The sequence below is a fragment of the Narcine bancroftii genome, chromosome 9, assembly GCF_036971445.1.
Source record: "Narcine bancroftii isolate sNarBan1 chromosome 9, sNarBan1.hap1, whole genome shotgun sequence".
Taxonomy (NCBI): Eukaryota; Metazoa; Chordata; class Chondrichthyes; order Torpediniformes; family Narcinidae; genus Narcine; species Narcine bancroftii.
The window spans coordinates 12297372-12318857 of NC_091477.1; the positions used below are offsets into that span (position 1 = coordinate 12297372).

Below are 21486 nucleotides of genomic sequence, written 5' to 3' on the forward strand. Positions count from 1 at the left end.
CATTCTCACTGTCTTCCTTTCTTATCCAATGATTTCATTCAATATGCTGATCTTATCCTCCATCTCTCAAGGTGCAAAAATATTTTTACCTGAATTTCTATTTGATTGAAGGTAACATTGGAGAAACATAAAAACTGTAGATGCTGGAATCTTGAGTGAACAAAGAGAAGCTGAAGAGACTCAACGGATTAGGCAGCATCCATGGATGCCATCTGACCCACTCAGTCCCTTCAAATCTACTCACCATCGAGAACATCTACAGGGAACTTTGCCGTTGGAGAGCTGCAGCAAGCATCAAGGATCCACATCACGCAGCACAAACTCTGTTCTTGCTGCTGCCATCAGGAACGAGGTCTAGGTGCCACAAAACTCGTACCACCAGGTTGAGGAACAGCTGCTACCCCTCCACTATCAGACTCCTCAACCATAAACTCAAATCAGAGACTCATTTGAGGACTCTTAGTTTTGCACTTCAATATTTTTTTTTCTCTGTTTTGCACTGATTGTTTACATTTCTTTATTTGTTTACATGTGTACATTGGGCCTGGGGTTTTTTTTTGCACTGCTAATAGGTGGTATTTCTACCTCTCCCACAGGAAAAAGAATCCCAGAGTTGTACGTGATGTCATGTATGTACTCCGACAATAAATCTGAAATTTGAAATCTGAACTTTCCACTCTTCATTCCTTTTTAATTTTTAATTTTATGTTTCACACTGTGAACCATATCAATCAAAATACAGCCAAACATTTCCCTCTTAAATATACATAGTGGCATTTTCTCCCCTTTCCCCCCACCCCCACCTTTCCTCCCCCCTTCCCACCCCCCTCCAAACCCATTAAACTTTCAACATATACGATACATTAAACCCATTAAACAATGTCATCACACAATGAAAATAAACAAGAAAATTGTGTCATCTACTTTTAAACACTGGATCAGGTCATTTTGTCGTCTTATCATTTTATCATTTTAGGGGGTGGAGGTCCATGATAGGCCCTCTCTGTTATGTTCCATGTACGGTTCCCAAATTTGTTCAAATAATGTGAATTTATTTTTTAAATTATATGTTATTTTTTCCAATGGAATACATTTATTCATTTCCATGTACCATTGCTGTATTCTCAGGCTCTCTTCTGATTTCCAAGTTGACATTATACATTTTTTTTGCTACAGCTAAGGCTATCATAATAAATCTTTTTTGTGCTTCATCCGGTTTGAGACCTAATTCTTTACTTCTTATATTACTTAGAGAAAGATCTCTGGATTTTTTGGTATGATGTTTTTTAGATCTTCCCAAAACTTTTCCACTTTCTCACATGCCCAAATTGCATGTACTGTTGTTCCCATTTCCTTCTTACAGTGAAAATATCTATGTTGGATCCAAGTTTTTAAACTTTTGGGGCGTGATATATAGCCTGTGTAACCAATTATATGGTAACCTCATGTTTATTATATTCTTCATAGTTCCAGAGCATAAATTTTCCCATATTTCATTTTTTATCTTTATGTTTAAATCTTTTTCCCACTTTTGTTTGGGTTTATAGCTTATTTCATCATTTTCCTTCTCTTGCAGTTTGATGTACATGTTCGTTATAAATCTTTTTATTATCATTGTTTCTGTAATCACATATTCAAAGCTGCTTCCTTCTGGTAATCTCAGTCTGCTTCCCAATTTGTCCTTTAAGTAGGCTTTCAGTTGATGGTATGCAAACATTGTACCATGAGTTATACCATATTTGTACTTCATTTGTTCAAATGTTAATAAATTATTTCCCAAAAAAACAATTTTCTATTCTTTTAATTCCTTTTCTCTCCCATTTTCTAAAGGAAAGGTTATAAATTGTGAAAGGGATTAGTTGATTTTGCGTCAATAATAATTTTGGTAGTTGGTAATTTGTTTTTTTTCCTTTCTAAGTGAATCTTCTTCCATATATTGAGTAAATGATGCAATACTGGTGAACTTTTATATTGTACCAGCTTTTCATCCCACTTATAAAGTATATGTTCCGGTATTAAAGCTGGGATTTGTTATCTCTGCCTCCATTGTTTATTTCTGTTTATCCAATCTTTCTTGGCTGATTTCTCATTTAAAAGAGGTAATTTTTGAGTCTATTTCAGGATGTTGATCATACATAATTCCCATAACTACAATAACCTTTGCATTTCTTGGCTGCCCAGTGACATTCAAGGCTGTGATCATTTAATGAAGTGTCCTGATGACTTGCAGATTTTAACACAAAGTAATGGAGTCCAAAAATCCACATCTGTGGGGCTGGATGAACTTGGCATCTGTTATCTGGAGGATTATCCAACAGGTCGGACAGGAAACTGCTCTGAACAAACACATTTCCATGTGCTTGCTCCTGGAGGGTTATCTGACCAGGCAGGTCAAAGGATATTTTCCCTTGTCAATCAAGGTAAGCTCACCCTCATGTGCGGGCACACCTTGTGATTGGTTCTCTTGAGCACCTTGCCTCATTTGGGCCTACCTGAGCCGGCCCCTCCATCTGGCTGCAGTATAAAGCCCCACATATGGGGCAGATCTCTCTCTTTTTCCTCTGAGAATGAACAATAGCTCCATTCAAGGTTCTGAGCCGTAGGCCATGCTGGAGAGTCAATTGTAAGATGTGTGCTGGTATGGGGGTGCGGGAAGATTTTGTGGTGCATATCTAGAAAGGACTGTTGTATCTTATTCTTGTTTTCAGTGTGATTAGATTCTGTAGTTAAGTGAGATATTCTGTCGGTGGGTGGTGGTGCTTTTTTTTTAAGCCCCGTTTCACAATCAGGAGTTGTGTTTTGTCAGTGATTTATCAGGAGGTAATTACCCAGTGTCCAATGTGCATGAATTGTATGTAATTTTTTTGTCTGTATGTGTGAGAGTGTGATCCCCGTTGCGACTTCTCCTCTCGTGTTAAATAAAGATCCTTGCTCGTTATTGAATTGTTTCGGACTCGCCACTTCTTGAACCCTCTGTACTTGTTCTCCACATCACAGCATCCAACTTTCTAGCTTCCTGTTTTACATTGCTGGCGCTTGTAATGCAGCTGTATTTATTTGAATGAGGTTCCCAACTTTGTTCTTTCCTAAACTAGTCATATCTTTGGTACCAGAATAAAAACAAAACAAAAATTATGGACTTCCTTCCAGCAGAGGGAGTGGGTGGACATGATTAATGTAGAAAATAAAGAGCGTGACATCCCCAAAATAATGCTTCATTCTGTTGGCACCTGACAATGCAGTCCCTCATCTGGGAGGCTAAATATTTCACAATGTTTATGACCTTAAAGGAAATTCATTGGAATGCAATTGCTTTCAGAGCCCAATGAAAAAGTAAGCTGGGAAAACTTAAATGAAGGGTGAATATTTAAAACTTACACAGGAAATCCTTATCACCGATCAGAAAATGCATGAAGTTCAGCAGTTTGTGGAGTACTTTGTGTGCTTTGTTCCATTGTAATAAAACAATAATATTCTGCACTGAAGACATTCAATCAAATTTTACAACCATTCTTCATGGGTTCTATCAAAAATTTGTTGGAGAATTTGTCCACCAATTTTCATTTAATGAAATAGATAGCTGTTTGTGTTTTTTTTTAATTCTGTCCGATATTACTGGTGAACAGTATGATTATAGAGGTCTTTGAAAAAACTCTTTTCAAATATGATTTCAACTTCAACAAGAGATTAATATCAGGCTCAGTCTAGACCAGATGTAGTTCTAAAGAGTATGGAGGGTGTGAAGAGAAACCTGAAACGTTGGTTACTCTTTATTTCCTATGGAAGTTGCATGAGTTTCTCCAGCACATGTGTGTATGGCAAGGGAAATCTATGTACAGGTACAGTAATGCAAACCATTGATGAAACCAGACTTGTGCCTCATGTTTATTATCAATTTTCATATTTAAGGCGAGATACATGTATTAAGGTAGTTTAGAGAAGGCCCAGTGGGTTGATGCTTAGGATGACGGGTTTTCTGAGGTGAAATGATTGAGCAGTTTAGTCCTTTACTCATTGGAGTGGAGAAGATAGCATATTATTGAAAGATTGTAGCGTTTACTAACGGCAGCGTTACTGAAATGAGAGACATCTACGCAGCATGAGGTGAACCAGTAACTGAACTTTATTTTGAATTCCTCGCACTGCTCAAGAAGACCGCCCACTTCCTGTGAGGGGTGTGCTGGCCTTAGAAAGTGTCATCAGCGTGACGCAGCGTCACTCCCCGTCCAGCGGCGCGCAGCACGGGAGCGGTGCTTCCCCCCCCCGGGAAATGCGTGAGGACTACTGTGGGCTTCTCCTCAGAAGGGAAGGGGGGACCAGCGCCATCTTGTGTTGGACAACTGGGGCAGCAATTCAGCCCATCTAACCAGACGGTCGCTCGGCCTGCTGCACGATATTAGGTTCTGAGGGCTCTTGACAGAGTTGATGCTGAATGATTCTCCATGTGCTTTGTGCTTGAATCATAACTTCAGGATAATGGGTGACAAAGTTAAGATGTAGATGAAAAATAAATTCTTCTTTTGGATATCCACAGATCGATAGAGGCTGAGCAACAAATTGCAATTGAGGTTAAAATTGGATCAGTCATGATTTAAAAATAAATATTTTAGAGACCAAAACTACAAAACTTCTTCCAATAAAGGCAAGAAAAAAAATGCAAAAATCCTAAGTAAGTGAAGAAAAATTAAATAAAATTTAAAAGTGTATTATCAACGTGTGACGCTGCAGCAGTAATAATCATCAGGTTTACAGGGTAATTACCAATTATTCTCATAATTTCAGAGACAGATAGAACATTTAACATGACCATAAAGTACATTGAGCAATCAGGGATTAATCTTTAAGCGCTGTTCTCTAGAGAGAGAATAAAACTTATGATTTTCCAACTTAAAGGCAAGAGTATTTGCCTTGGAGCCAAGACCCAAGCTTTAAGACCTCTTAAAGTTATTTCCGTGAAGAATTATGCAAAAAACAAGTTAAATTACACTTTGCATAATATGGTGTTATGAGTAATGTGTCAGTAAGAAGTAATGATGTACTTAGAAGATGAGCAAGGGTATTAATAGAGTAATTGCATGTTAAATTAGACTCTTCCATTGCAGAAGGCATTATGCTGCATTTTATGAATAGATGACCAAAAAAAAATCCACTTATTTTGACAAGGAATAAAGGCAGACAAATGTTTGTGTTTGTGCATACTTGGATGCTGAGCTGCGACCCATTGCCAACTCTTTCATTCAAGTGTGAAGGAGGATGGGACTTACTTTAAACATCGACCAAACTGGACCAACCATAAAACGCTGACAACAGATGTTGTTCCTCCAATTTGCAGTTTAGATGTGATTTGCACAAATGGATAGGTGTAATTATTTTGGCACATGTCTAAACTTCTTATCTGGAACATACATTAGGCTTTATTTTACAATGATAAACAAGTATTTCTTACATCAATCCTGATCAGCTATAATTTTCTTCATCAATCTTGACAGATGGGTAACTCAGATACACATCGTTAAGTCTCTCATTCCCCTCCTGTTATACTGATCTACAAAATAACTCATGAGTCTTCAAGTGTCAATTAATATTTCAACTCTAAACATCTAGTATCTGAGAACAGTTTTCAGATTTTATACATGGAAATCCTAAGATTTCAACTTGCCTAATGATTATACTTTCATAATTTATATTGTCACCTCATCTGCTGCAGCACAGAATTACTTCGTGGTTTGTCTTGTTAGCTGTTACATAAATAATTACAACTAAATATATCAGCTATACTGTGGTGTGCCATTAGACAGAATCAGTCACACACAGATTTAATCCACAAAGACTTCCATAGAGCCAGGCTGGCTGTAGCTGCAGTAATTCTGGGAGAGACTTCGGAGGCCGATGCAGACTTATAGCCCGGAAGGTGATTGACACCCGACCGGGTAGGGCTTGATCCATTCAGGTCAACTGATTGACAGCCGGCCAGGTGTAGTCCTGACCAGAGGTTGCCCCCTGCAGTAGGCCAGCGGTACACTCCTGCAGGTACAGAGGTTGCTCCCTGCAGTAGGCCAGCGGTACACTCCTGCAGGTACAGAGGTTGCCCCCTACAGTAGGCTGGTGATGTACCACCACATATACACAGTTCTATACCGTTCTGAATTTTACTCATAACTACTGTAGTTTCTTTAGAAAAAGAAAATAGGAGCAAGAGAAGGCCTTTCAGCTCTTTAAACCAGCTTCCTTGGTCAATATGATCATGGCTGATCATACGATTTTAGTACCCTATTCCTTCTTTCTCGCCATACACTTTGATCCTTTTAGCCTTTATCCAACTCCAATTTGAATATATCGAACAAACCAGCCTCAGCATCTTTTTGTGGCAGGAATTTCGACAAGTGCACAAATCTCTGGGTGAAGAAGTTTCCCCTCCTCTCAATCCTAAATGGCTTACCACTTATCTTCAGACTGTGACCCTTTACTCTGGATTTCACCAACATCAGAAACATTCTTCCTGCATCTAACCTGACTAGTCCTATCAGAATTTTAAACCTCTCAATGAGCTCTCATTTCATTCCTTGAAATTTCAATGAGTATAACCTGAGTCAATCCAGTCTTCCTTCATGTGTTAGTCCTGCCATCACAGAAATCAGTCCGGTGCACTTTTGCTACATTCCCTCAATTGCGAGACTGTGCTTTGTCAGAAGACCAAAACTGTACACAATACTCAAATCACTGAATCCTCACTAAGACCCTGTACAGCTGCAGTAAGACCTTAACACTTCTACATTCAAAATCTCTTGCCATAAAGGCCAGAATGCCATCAATTATCTTCATTACCTGCTGTACCTGTACTCAGTGAATGATGCACCATGACACTGCTGTACTTTCAGGTAATAAGCTGGCTTCCTATTTTGCCACCAAAGTGGATAACCTCATATATATCAACATTGTACTATGATATGTTCTGTCACCTTAGTGAGGTTTCGTAAAGCAGCATTCTCAAAATTATAGAACCATAGAACACTACAAGCACATAAAGCAGGCCATTCACCCCTTCTAGTCTGTGCCAAATCATCATTCCGCTAGTCCCACTGACCTGTGCACCCATTCAATAACCCTCCAACCCTCTCCCATCAATGTATCTATGCAATTTATTCTTAAAAGTTAAGAGTGAGCCCAGACCAGATGGCAGCTCGTTCCACACTCTCACCACTTTCTGAGTGAAGAAATTCCCCCAGTATTCCCACTAAATCTTTCTCCCTTCATCCTAAAGCCATGTCCTCTTGTATTTATCTCTTTAAATCTAAGTGGAAAGAGCCTACTTGCATTTACTCTTGTCTACACCCCTCATAATTTTGAAAACCTCTATCAAATCTCTTTTCATTCTTCTACGCTCTAAGGAATAAATTCCTAACCTGTTTAATCATCCGAGTGAACTTCCTCTAAACCCTTTCCAATGACAGCACATCCTTTCTTAAATGAGGAGGCCAAAACTGCTCACACTACTCTAAGGTCTCACCTGCTACATCTCAGGTTGTTTGCTTGTTACATGTTTGATTGCTACAAACTTTTATTCAATTGAATTGAAGGCATCTGCTGCCATTGTATGCCATTTGTAACTGACCCTGTATATCTTTTTGAAAACTATTTATGTTGAGCTACAAAGTTTGCTGTTCATGTCATCATTGTATGGCTTCTAATTCTTTTTTTATAGTTCTGTTTGCTTTCTGTCCAAAGCCAGGATATCATCTGGAACATCTTCCAGCCAACCACAAGTGTAATTACTTACTAAAGATCAGAAAATGATGGAAATATATACTGATTAATGTAAAAGATAGAGATCCAAAGCACATCCCATTAAAAAAAATGCTGCCTTGTCAATTGTTACTTCATGATAAATTGATAAGATAAAATGACTCATAATGAGGCAATTCAATGAAGTAGAGCAAGTAAACAACATGTATGAACATGTAAAATAAGCATAATCAATTTAATTAATTTCAATTGAAAAGTGTAAATGAAAACCATTCTTAACTCTATCCCTTCAAAACCAATCAGAAAACTCCAAGACTTGGACCTCAATACCCCATTGTGCAATTGGATCCTGGATTTCCTCATCTTCAGATCACAATTAGAGAGGATTGGCAAGAGCATCTCCTCTATATTAATCGGAGCAACAACACTAAATATGAATTTGCTGACGATACCACAGTAGTGAGCTCTATTAAAAGGGGTGATAAGTCAGTATACAGGATGGAGATTGAAAACTTGGCTGCATGGTGTACTAACAACAACCTTACACTCAATGTCACCAAATCTAAGAAGCCAATTGTTGAATTCAAGAAGGGAAAGCCAGAGATATACAATCCAGTGATAATTAGGAAATTAGTGGTGAACATATTTAAATTCCTGGGGGTCACTATCTCGGAGGATCTTTCCTGGACCCAACACACTAATATCATCGTAAAGAAAGCACGTCAGCGCCTCTACTTCCTCAGGAGTTTGCGGAGGTTCAGTATGTCATCAGAAACCTTGGCAAACTTCTGCAGATGTGTAATGGAAAGTGTGCTGACCAGTTGCTTCATGGCCTGCTTCGGAGACACCAATATTTCAGAGTGGAAAGCCCTGCAAAAGGTAATGGACACAGCCAAGTACATCACAGGCAAAACTCTCCCCACCATCGAGAAAATCTACATGCAATGGTGCTGTTGGAGAGCAGCAGCATTCCTCAAGGATCCAGACCACATAGTCTATTCTTGCAGCTGCCATCAAAATGAGGTATATGTGCCACAAGACTCATACTGCAAGGTTCTGGAACAGTTGCTCCACCATCCTAAAGAACATTACTTTGCTCATTATTTATTACTCGATATTTATTTCTTCTGTACTTGCACAGTCTGTTTACATTTACTTCTCCGTTTATATTTCTCTCTTTTGTATACATATCTTTTTCTTGAATACAGTCTCTTTGCACTGTATATTTTGCCATATAAGTTGAGTCGTGAAACCCTAAAAATTTTCTCAGAAGGAGGGGTTGACTTATACGCCGGATATACTTTTGAGACCTTAAATTCATCAAAAAAAAAACCAGATTGACGTCGATTCGGCATATAAGTCAATGCTGGAAGCACCTCCCCACCATCAGTGCCATCAGTCCCACCACTGGAGGTTGCCATAACCGCTCCCACCTGGGTTCGCCATTGCCATTCCTGCCTGATAGGCTGAGAATTTTTTTTTAAACTTACTTAATTTACAGCTTTGTTTCTTGCGATTGAGGTGTTTAAAATTTTTTTGAGTTGTTCCTGGGAGGCCCTGACAGCCTGAAAAATGGGGGCTGACTTATGCTGGATGTAACATTGAACAATTAAAATGAGGCTAAAAATAAGGGGATCGACTTGTCTGCCAGTCAACTTATATGCCAAAATATATGGTAGAAGTTCTATCTGGTCCACAGGAAAAAAATCTCAGGGTTGTATGTGATGCTGTAACACATGTACTCTGACAATAAATTTGAACTTTAACTATATGTCACAGGTGATTTTATTCATTCATTTGAATGGGCTCAGTGGACATGTGCCAGGAATTACTTGATGGAGATACAAGAACTGCAGATACTTAAAACTGGAGCAAAATAACAAATTAGAACTCAGTAAGGCAAGCAGCATCTGCAGAGGGAGAAGGATGGTCGACTATACGATTAAGGCACTAAATCCATTGTGATGCAAATTCTGCACCCAAAATGCCAACCGTCCCTCTTCCTCCACAGATGCTGCCCGACCCTCTGATATCCACAGTTTGATACAAGAGCATAAACAGAGGTGCTGGAGTTAGCCATCTAGCCCATCAGGCTGGCTCTGCCATCCAATAAGATCATGGCTGTGGACAACTCCACTTACCCATCTGTTCCACATAACCCTCAACTCCCTATTTAAATCAAGTCAGAGGCGCTGTGGGCAAAATTCAAAATAGACAGTAGGAGCAGAGCAATCACTGAAACATTGTGCAGTTAGACTTCATGAGGAGTTCGGAGGCAGAGTACAGGTGTCAATCATCCGTTAGGAACTCGGGAATGTCTGTATTGATAAATGAGTTCCTATTTTCTGCAAAGCAATTTGAAACCAACCTTTGGAGCTGAGGTAATTCCAAAATAAACGTTCACATTCTGAATTCTCCAACTTTCTTATCAACTGCAATAATTTGCGGTCTGCTAAGGATTTTAGTATTTGATTGCAGCACTTATGTTTTGACCTTCACTGGAATTGATCTTTTGCTATGGCTTCATTTCAAGATTTATACTTAGGAATGTGGTCCGATACAAGGGCTTTTGCCTCAGCAACAAGTCATATTGATGAATCTCTGTCTAGGTTCTTTGATTTTCTTCATTGTTTCACGCATTTCTATTCAACCTAAATTATGAATATGACAATTGCCATAATCCTTACAGAATAATGAATTGGTTAATTTCCCCTTTAAAACTGCTCTTCTTTGCAGATATTTAGCGTTTTATTGTTAATTCAGTAAATCTTTATCATAATTAAACAGATGTATTGTGGAGAACATTCTGATTGGTTTCATCACTGACTGGTATGGTGCTGCCAATTCACAGGACAGAAGATTACAGTAAGTTGTGAATTCGGCCAGCACAATCATGGCTATTAGTCTTCACTCCATCGAGGACATCTCCAAGAGGTGGTGTTAACCTCTATCATCAAGGATTCTCACCACCCAGGCCATACCCTCTTCTCACTGCCATCATCAGGAAAGAGGTACAGGACTCAACAGCACAAAACAGTTTCTTCCCCTGTGCCATCAGATTTCTAAATGGACACTGAACCAAAAACACAACCTTGTGATGGATCTTAGTTCTCGACCCGTCAGTCAGAGGTTTGGGCTCTCGCAGGACTGGGTGCCCGGCACGTGATGGGTTTGGAGAAGTGGAATGGTAGTGCAAGACTCGGCAGTTGTTTTTCCTCTCTTTGAGTCAGCAGGTCGACTCGCGTTTTTGACCGTGGATAATGACATTTGAACTGAGCTGTTGAATTATTAAACTTAATGTTTGAACAAAGTTGTTAAACAATCTCACTTTTTCCTCTTCTTTTGTACAATATTTTAATGTAATTTATAAACTCTTGCACCTGTGATACTGCTGCAAACCAACAAATTTTGTGGCACATTCTAATGACAATAAACTCTGATTCAGATTCGAGATATTTGTGTGCACAAAATCCAAGAAATGCCCAGTAGAATCTAACTTTCTATATTTTATGGTTTTTCTTGATTTATTTATATGCCTCATTACTTTTTGCAATTAGTTGCACGTTCTGCCAGATTCTGTCACCAATTTTACATTATGCTTCTAGTTAGTTCACTGTGACATTACATTAGATTGATCGTCTGCATCTGCCTTTAAACAAACAGTTTTGACCTTCATATTGTCCACTGAATCACATTCAACAAAGAATAATTCTCATTCTCAGAACTAATCTTGCACACCATACTTCACTTTGTTTGGATATTTGTGATTTTTGCATCCTTCATCAAAATAGAACCATAGAGAACAAAAAGATGTTGTTCAATGCAACATGCAGGCTCTTTGAAAGAGTTAGACCAGCTACTTGTGGCTTTATGACATTGGGGAGACGGGGCGGAAATTGGGAGATCACTATGCTGAGCAACTTCACTCTGTCCTCATCAATGACAGGGATCTCCCAGTGGCCAACCATTTCATTTCTGTGCCTCACTCCCATACTCACATGTCTGTCCACTGACTCATGTATTATCCCTCCAAGACCATCTGTAAATTGGAGGAACAACACTTGATTTTCCGTCTGGGCACTCTCCAGCTGGATGGCATTAATGCCGATATCTCGATTTCTGCTAACCTATTCTCCTTTCTTCCTCCCTTCCCTCTCCCCTTGTCTTCTTTGCCTTAGCTTCAATCTCTTTCCCTCTATTCACAGAACCATCCCTCCTCCCCATGCTTGGTGCTGTGCCCTCCTTACCTTCTCTACCTATTACCTATTACCTCTATGTTCCTCCATCTACCCTTCCCCACATACCATTTTATTCAGATGCCTGCTGACATTTTTCCATGCCATGATGAAGGGCTCAAACGCAAAACGTTGGTCATGTATTTTTATCTTTACTATTTAAAGTACAGGTAGTCCTCAACTTATACATAAGTTTTGTTCTGGCCAACCGGTTATATCTTGAAATGGACGCAGGTCAGAATTGCACTGCATCCATGTTATCGTTCATCAAATACAACATGGCGACCACCAAGGCCTGCTCTCACAAAAGGTTAGCCACCACCTTCAAACTCTTGCAAGAGGCCTGACTTTCATCTGTAGAAGCATATTTTTATATTTTTTCTGTTTAAAAAAAAATTTGGTTGTATGTACGGATGGCCGCAAGTTTCATAGGTGGTAAGTCGGTGAATACCTGCACACTGTTTGACCTGCTGAGTTTCTCCAGCATTGTGTTTTCACTTCAACCACGGTGTCTGCAGACTTTCGTGTTTTACTTCTAGTGCAACTACCGAGTTCCTCTCCAATGCCCCTGTAATCCCTTTTTCAAGGATATTGCTAAAGGTTTCCTCTCCCTTTCAGGCATTGTATTACAGAACCCTCCAACCAGATGGCATTAATATTGTCCTCTCCACCAAGCCACCCACCACCCCCCCCCCACCCTCCACGTCTCTTTTCCTGTAGCTCTGTCCCTCTCTCTTCCAAGTCAAAGGGATAGCCATGGGTATCTAAATGGGCCCCAGCTATGCCTGCATTTTAGTTGGCTACATGAACCAGTCCATTCTACAAACCTACAGAGGCAAGGCCCCTCAACTCTACCTCCGCTACATTGACGACTATTTTGGTCCTGCCTCATGTAACCATGAGGAGCTTGTCGACTTTATCCAGTTTGCAGCCAACTTCCACCCTGACTTCGAATTCACTTGGTCCATCTCAAGCAACACTCTCCCTTTTCTTGATCTCTCTATCTCCATCTCAGAAGACAAACTCTCAGTAGACATCTTCAACAAACCCACCAACTCCCACAGCTACCACAACTAAACCTCTTCACACCCTGTCCCCATAAGGATTTCATTCCTTTCAATTCTTTCATCTCCATTGCATATGCTTCCAGGATGAGGTCTTCCATATGCTAGATCTTTAAAGATGTCCTTCTTCTACAAAGAACATGGCTTCCCCTCTATCACAATCAACTTGGGCCTCACCCACATATCCTCTATTAGCACCTCTGCCCCCACAAACAACAAGCACAGGATTCCCCTTGTCCTTACCCAGTACCCCATCAGCCTCGCATCCAACATATCTTCATCCACCAATTCCACCACCTAACACATATTTCCCTCTCCTTCCCTCTCTCCCTTTCACAGGGACCTCTCCCTCCATGACATCCTTGCCCACCTCTCTCCCCACCAATCCCTCCCTTGGTACCCACCCCTGTGACTTGCGTCTACATCTCCTCCCTCATCAGCAAACAGTCCTTCTAAGTGAAGCAACACTGAATCTGCAGGGATAATCTACTGCATTCTGTGCTCCCATTGTAGTCTCCTCTACATCGGAGAAACTGGACACATACTGGGAAATCGCTTCATTGTGCACCTTGGCTCCGTCTGCCACAATAGCATGGATTTCCCAGTCGTCAACCATTTCAATTTCTCATTCCATTCCCTTGCTGACATGTCTGTCCATGGTCTCATGAACTACTCGACTTAGACCACCCACTAATTGGAGGAAGAACATCTCATTATCCATCTGAGCACCCTCCAACTGGATGGCATGGCATTAACATTGATGTCTCTGGTTTCCATTGAAACCCCCTCCTTCCATTTTGTTCACCCTATCTCTTCTTCTCTACCTCTGTCTATCTGTCTATCTGTCTCTCTGAATCTCTCTCTCTCTCTCTCCCCTTTTTCCTGTCTCCTTTCACAGAGCCAAAATCAATTCTCACCTTTCCTCATATCATATCCAATTACCACCTTTTTTCTGTAAGTCTGTGCTCCCTCCCTTCCCATTCTTCCCTCTTTTCTTTCCTCAGCCTTCAATTCGGACACTTCTATTTTCACTCGTATCTTGAGGAAGGGCTCAGGCCTGAAATGTTGGTAATATATCTTGACCGCCTATGGACACTGCAAGATTGGCTAAGTTCCTCCAGCATTTCAGGCCTGGAAGGTCTCCAGGTTCTGTTCATGAGAAATGGACCCAATGTAGATCTTTTATACAAAGCCTGAGACTGTTCCTCCGCGAGGAGCTTGGAGGTGGACGTAATTGATTGAATGTCATTTTGTACACTATCTCCCTGCTTATAAAGACTAGGAGCTAGTTGCGTTCCGCAGCCTTAGTGAATTATTGTTGTCAAAGAGTTTAGTTCCTTCTATCCCTTGGGAGGCACGGTCAGCCTAGTGGTTAGCGCAACGCTGCTACAGCGCCAGCAGTCAGGACAGCGGTTTGGATTCTGCGCTGTCTGTAAGGAGTTTATACACTCTCCCTATTTTTCCCCAGAGGCTAGAGTTTCCTCCCACCATTCAAAGTGTATCGGGATCTTGTAGGTCAATTGGGTGTAATTGGGCAGGCAGAGGTACATTGGCCAAAAGAGCCTGTTACCATGTTCTATGTCTAAAGAAAAATCCTGCTCTTCATATGCCAGCCATTTAAAATTATTCCCTTTTACCCAGCCTACACATTTAGTCATTATTTCTGCTGCATTTACAATAGGATCTATATTTTGCCTTTGCTTACGTTGACATGAATCAGGTAGGACATCACGAAGAGGGAAATAACACGACAGAAAAAAAAAAATCAATGTTCCTTTTTTCTTTCCCTAAGAACACATACTGTCATAGATCTCTGGGATCTCTTTAAATAAAGGCTGGTGGGTTTCTTTGTGGTTAACACCTTAATGCTTCATTGAATTAAAAATAACCACAAAATTTGGTGCAAACGTTTTTAGATCAAAGCTCATGACAGGTCATCCATTCAGTATATGGATATGTGTGAATGTCAGACAACCAGGCCCTTTGGCCCAACTCATCCATGCTGACCACATTGGCATTCTAGGCTTGTCCCATTTGTCTGCATTCGCCTTCCTATCCATATCTCGACTTGCCTTTTCAACATTGTCATTGACTCCTATCAGCTTCCATTAGTGCTCTGTGATTAGTAAGGGATGGCTTAAGTTGGGATGTGGGTGGAATGAAAAAGGTTGAAAACCACTGTTTTAATTGTACCTAATGTGCACAGTTTCATAACTCCAAAGGAAATGGGCTGATGACAACTTTTCTCAAGCAAAATATTTCAGTAACAATTGAGTCTAGAGGAGTGATTGTCAACCTTTCCTTCCCACTCACATACCACCTTAAGCCATCCCTTACTAATCACAGAGCACTAATGGCACAGGGATTACTTAAAGTGGCACATGAGTGTAAAGAAAAAGGCGAAGAAACACTACCCTAGAGGAAAAAAATTTGAAGGATTAAGGAAGTGTTCTTGAGCAGCTAAATCCATGTGTTATCTTAAAAAAGATGGAGGGTTTCAGGACCAATGCTCACTCTGTCATTCTCATGTGCCTCTTCGTTCAAAACTGAAGGCTCTTTTAAGCTGAGCTTACAAAAAGTGCATATTCAGGATTATAATGAGCTGTCCTACATCTTTTAAAAGAAGGGAAAAACTGGCATGATCTGCATACAAAACCAGTGTCAGAAAATAGTCCAGAGGAAGTAGGGAAATGTGCTCTTGAATCGGAAAATGCAACACAAGGGGAAACGCTCAAGACACCAGGTATCAAACAGGCAGTACTTTGGCACACTCAATCATGAGTAGCCCCCAGGAAATTCAGGTAGAACCGTACCAGATGGAGACCATTACTACAGATTGATCGATTTCTCAGAATGAAATCAATTCCCATTTCTTGTTTGCAGCCAAGTCTTCACAGGCGTAAAACATCCCATGAATACATCTCACACCTTTGTCAATGAGAACATTGGTTAATGTTCCATGATATGTTTTTAATTTCCACGGTGGGCGAATGTAGCAAATATCCCATGGTTATTTTTCATGTCCCTGTAAATTATGACTTTTTAGCTGTGAAACAATGGAAATTGAAAAACTCTGCACTAGATGATTATGTTAATTTTAATTATGATGGCAATAATGAAGCAGGGTGCTAGATCTAAAATGGTGAATAAGAAATATTCAAGAGGAAGAACAGCAGAATCTAAAATGGAGAAACAGATAAATGCAGTTGTCACTGAGATGCCGCTGTGATTTATACAGCCTTATCTGAATCATGATTTTCATATAATATTTTTAAATAGACTTTAACGTTAGTTCTTGTCTTACCCTGATTTTTAAAAAATCTTTGAAACGTTCTCTCAGTACAGTGAAAGCACGTCAGCTTCTTTACTTCCTCAGGGGTTTGCGGAGGTTTGATATGATATTGGAAAGTCTGGCAAGTTTCTCCAGATGTGTGGTGGAAAGTGTGTTGACTGGCTGCATCACGGACTGGTAGGGAGACACCAACACTCCGGAGTGGAAAGTCTTGCAAAAGGCAGTGGACAGAGTCCAGGATATCACTGACAAACCTTCCCTGCCATTGAGAACATCTACAGGAAACACTGCCCTCGGTGAGCAGCAGCAAACATCAAGGATCCACATCATCCAGCACACTCTATTCTCACTGCTACCATCAGGAAAGAGGTGGAGGTACCACAAGACTCCCATCACCAGGTTCAGGAACAGTTGCTACCCCTCCACCATCAGATTCCTCAACAACAAATTCAATCAGGGACTCATTTAAGGACACTTAATTTTGCACTTCATTGATATTTTTCCTATCTGTATTGCATAGTCAGTTTGTTTGCATTTCTTTATTTGTTTACATGTGTACATTGAGTACTTTATTTTGCACTACCAATAAGAGGTAATTCTGCCTCACCTGCAGGGAAAAAAAAGATCTCAGGGTTATGTATGATGTCACGTATGTACGTCCGCGAAGCCAAGCCAAAGAAAGAAGAAAAGAAGACTCTGACAATAAATCTGAAAGCTGATAAGTGACTCATGTACTTTCAGTTCTGCACTATATTGAGTTAACTGACCAGAACTGAAAAATACAGCTTTGTAATGGTGCCTAGGTTGTGTAGGGCACTTGGCCAAAATATCTTTGAAGCCAATGGATTTAATTATCATGGAAAATTTGACAAAATTAGGAAGTAAAATGCCCCAGGCTGTCAAATACAAATTCCACAAATAAAATGCACAATGAGCTACAAAACCTTTGCAAAGCTAGAAAAGGAAGTCCAAAGGCTTTCTTCGGTCTTATCAGTCCTGCTTCCCCTTAATCTTTCTGTCTCTTTCAAAGTTTATTTGAGTGGATTCCATTCTAAGATCTAACAGCAATTTCTTCCAGCAGCAAATGAGTAAAATAAATATTTTTAGGACATTGGATGATTGGCATTTGTAAGATTTGCTTGAGGCAGACTTAATTGTGAGCCCTGAAAACAAATTGAATTGAATACATGCAGACTGAGACCTTACTTTGCCCTCTATCACAGAAGGCAGCATAGTTACCGTAGCAATTAGCGCAACGCTGTTACAGCGCCAGTAACTGGGGGTTTGAATCTAGCGCTGTCTGAAGATCCAGCTGCGCTGGATGGGTCACGTCTCCAGAATGGAGGACCATCGCCTTCCCAAGATTGTGTTATATGGCGAGCTCTCCACTGGCCACCGTGACAGAGGTGCACCAAAGAAGAGGTACAAGGACTGCCTAAAGAAATCTCTTGGTGCCTGCCACATTGACCACCGCCAGTGGGCTGATATCGCCTCAAACCGTGCATCTTGGCGCCTCACAGATCGGCGGGCAGCAACCTCCTTTGAAGAAGACCGCAGAGCCCACCTCACTGACAAAAGGCAAAGGAGGAAAAACCCAACACCCAACCCCAACCAACCAATTTTCCCCTGCAACCGCTGCAATCGTGTCTGCCTGTCCCGCATCGGACTTGTCAGCCACAAACGAGCCTGCAGCTGACGTGGACTTTTTACCCCCTCCATAAATCTTCGTCCGCGAAGCCAAGCCAAAGAGAAGAACTGGGGGTTTGAATCTAGCGCTGTCTGTAAGCAGTTTGTAGGTTCTCCCCATGTCTCTGTGGGTTTCCTCCAGTTTCATCCCACCCTTCAAAATATAACTGGGGCTATAGGTTAATTGGATGCAATTGCACAGCATGGGCTCATGGGCCAAAAGGCCCTTTTACTGGGCCGTATGCCTACATTTTCAAAAATGTAAAAATATAATGTTACAGTAAAACAAAATATAGCATTGCAGTTAAGGCATCATCTCATACTAATGGTATGTACATTCTAGAGTTTGATAACTGCAGGAACAAAATTGTTTGGGAGTAGTGCTTAAAGAACAAAGCATTGAGGACACGGGAAGTGAAGGGAAATGATGCTCCACAGAATACCAATGCTATTTCAAAAAAAACTATGTGACCTTCCATGCAGTTAGCATTCTGATTCTGTGACCTTATGGCAGGCTACCTTCATGATGAAAACTGGAAAATCTAGACGCGAGGCTCAGAATAACCCAGTGCTCAGTCCCCAGCAGCGACTGTGAGCTTCTGTTCCTGAAATTTTAATCCTCCATCCTGTTCCCGTTCTGACCTTTCTGTAAGTGGAGCCCTGCATTATAACAACAAGGTCCAACATAAATTTGAGGAACAACACTCGTCATTTATCTGGGCACTTTGCAGCCAGCTGGATTCAAGATTGGCTTGATTTATTAAGTATTGCGATCTTTGGGAGAAAATAATGTTGGGAAATTGAACACTGCCTGATGCACATGCTATGTAATATCAGGAGGCATTGTTAAATGCTGTCAGGATGTAAATTCTTCCCATTCAATGATCCAATCTCATTTTCAATTGTCTGCATGAACATTTCTTTTTAATGAAGCTTGAGTGAAATTCTTATTACCAGTAAGGAAGTATTGGATTCCAGAGCTGATAATTGGCTCTGATGGACGTGCTTTGGAAACAAAAAGAATATCACAAGGGAAGAAGTTTTACCTGCAATATTTTACCCAGAATGTGTGGCCTTTGAAACCGTCTGCCATGGAATCATTGAGCATTCCATTCAGTGCAACACTCTGTGCTAGCAATCCATTAATCTGCTCTTTCCCCCTAGTCCTGCAATTGTTTAACCTTTAAATATGTATCTAATTCCCTTTCATCTCAAAAGATTCAAAAGCCTTGCTGGTACTTGTAAGTCAATTTCAGGGATTGTTTTATGTTGTGACATTTCTTTGTGTTCTTATGGTTGGAAATAAATCTTTTATTGGTTCAATTTGAGCAAGCACAGTACAGTGCTGCAATTGATTATAACTGTACCCGTTGAACCGCAGGAGCTGTTACTCACGTATAACTGATTATGGCAAGTAGGCACAATTCCTAATCGATGGCTGACATTGCTCCACATTGGGGAAATATTACATAAAATCTGCACGCTGTGAATCACATGGGCAATCTCCAATTACAAAATCTGTGATGTAACAATTAAAAGCAGACCAGAGCATTTTTTTTTTAAACATAAAGTCTGGCAATTAAAACATAAAATACATTCAGATATCCATGCTAACAATCTCCAATCAATTCCAAAAGAAAACACCAACACTTACTTGAATATTCAAAAAGAACTGCAAGCATATTTCAACACTGTTTATGGGACAAAGAAGAGTTCTAGCACTTGGCCTTGCTGAAATCATGAATCACCTTCTATCAGTGCTTCTCAAACTTTCTTCAGCCATAATACGCCTTAATTATTCCTTTACTCACCACAGGCGGCACAGTTGGCGTAGTGGCAGCACCAGCGATCGAGTCTGGGGTTTGAATCCCATACTGTCTGCAAGGAGATTATATGTTCTCCCTGTGACTGCACAGGTTTTGCCCAGGGGCTCCGGTTTCTTCCCACCATTCAAAACATACCAGGGTTTCAGGTCAATTGGGTGTAATTGGCAGCACAGGTTCGTGGGCCGAAAGGACCTGTTTCCATACTGTATGTCTAAATTTAATTTTAAATTTTAAAATTACTTTTAGACCACCTTAAATATTTCTCTGCTTGCCACAGGCCACTTTAAATATTCCTTTGCTTACTAGAGTCCACAAATATCCCTTTTCTGACTACTGACCACCTATGAGGACTGGTGAGTGCAAGCTCGCTCATCCCTCCCACCCTTCATTGGCAGGGTTTTTGTTTTCACAAGATCACATAGGAGCAGAGGTAGGCCCATCAGCCCATCGAGCCTGCTCCACCATTCTAATCATGAGCTGATCCATCCTCCCACTCAGCCCTACTCCCTGGCCTTCTCGTAACCCTTGGTGCCCTGACTGTCAATCTCTGCCTTAAATACACCCAATGACCTTTGCATCCACAGCTGCCTGAAGCATCAAGTTCCACAGACTCATAACCTTCTGACTTTAGAATTTTTTCCAGCATCTCTGTTTTAAATTGACACACTTTTGTTGGGCATTTTGTTTTGATAATTTTCTTTTTTGTCATCAAATTTCCATCCTTCATGTTTTATTTTTCATTATACCGGTAATATTTGCCTTCACCACTTTGCCATGGACCACCTATAACAAACCAATGGACCACCAGTAATACACATACCATAGCTTTAGAAATAATGCCCTAAAAGATTTGGTGATAAAATTAGTTGGTAAAATCCAATGTAATGACTCTTCCCCAGTACCCTGCTTATTTGATTTGTAATATTATTACCACGTCATAACTTTTATATTAATCCTTGCTACTGGGTGATAAATAAATACATACAAGTTACAACCAATAGAAGTCCCAGCTTTGTAAATTAAATTTATCAGGAAAGGCCTTCAAATTCTTTCAAATAGTTGTTTCATAGAACATAGAAGCCTACAGCACAAGCCCTTCAGCCCTTCATATTGTGCCCACCTATTGCTACCAAAAAAAAACCCAAGCTACCTCATAACCCTCTATTTTTCTTTGATTCATGTGACTGTCTGTCTCTTAAATGCTCTCAATTTCCAGCCTCCATCACTACCCTTGACAAGGCATTGCAGGCAACCAGACTTCTCTGTGTAACAAAAACATACCTCTCCCTTGAAATTTCCTCCCTTCACTTTGTACATATCCTCTGGTGTTTGCTTCTCCCAGTTTGAAGAAAAAGTGCTGCCTGTCCACCTTATCTAATCTCATGATCTTGATCTCTATTAAGTCACCTCTCATCCTGTAGAGCTCATCGAAAGAACCAAAGACTTGTTGATCCAAACCAAGGCTTTTATTAGCAAAAGACAGGAGCTCTTCACAGGTGGCCGACCAGTCCAGAATGATCCGACCTGGCTAGGGACATAACCCTTTAAGGCCCAGACAGTAGGCGTGGCTAAGCTCTCAGCCCATCGCTGTAAGCACAGTCATTACACTCTAGATACTGTAATTACATACATTGGTGATA

The 21486-nt window shown here is 40.5% G+C and overlaps 1 long non-coding RNA gene across 1 annotated transcript; it reads right to left on the reverse strand.

The window, feature by feature from the left end:
• Positions 1 to 4100: 4100 nt before the first annotated feature.
• On the reverse strand, positions 4101 to 19494 carry LOC138742826 (uncharacterized). The gene is made up of 3 exons (XR_011344435.1): positions 19416 to 19494; positions 18540 to 18680; positions 4101 to 4545 (listed from the first exon to the last, which is right to left on the reverse strand). It is a non-coding gene; the product is annotated as an uncharacterized lncRNA (long non-coding RNA).
• Positions 19495 to 21486: the final 1992 nt, after the last annotated feature.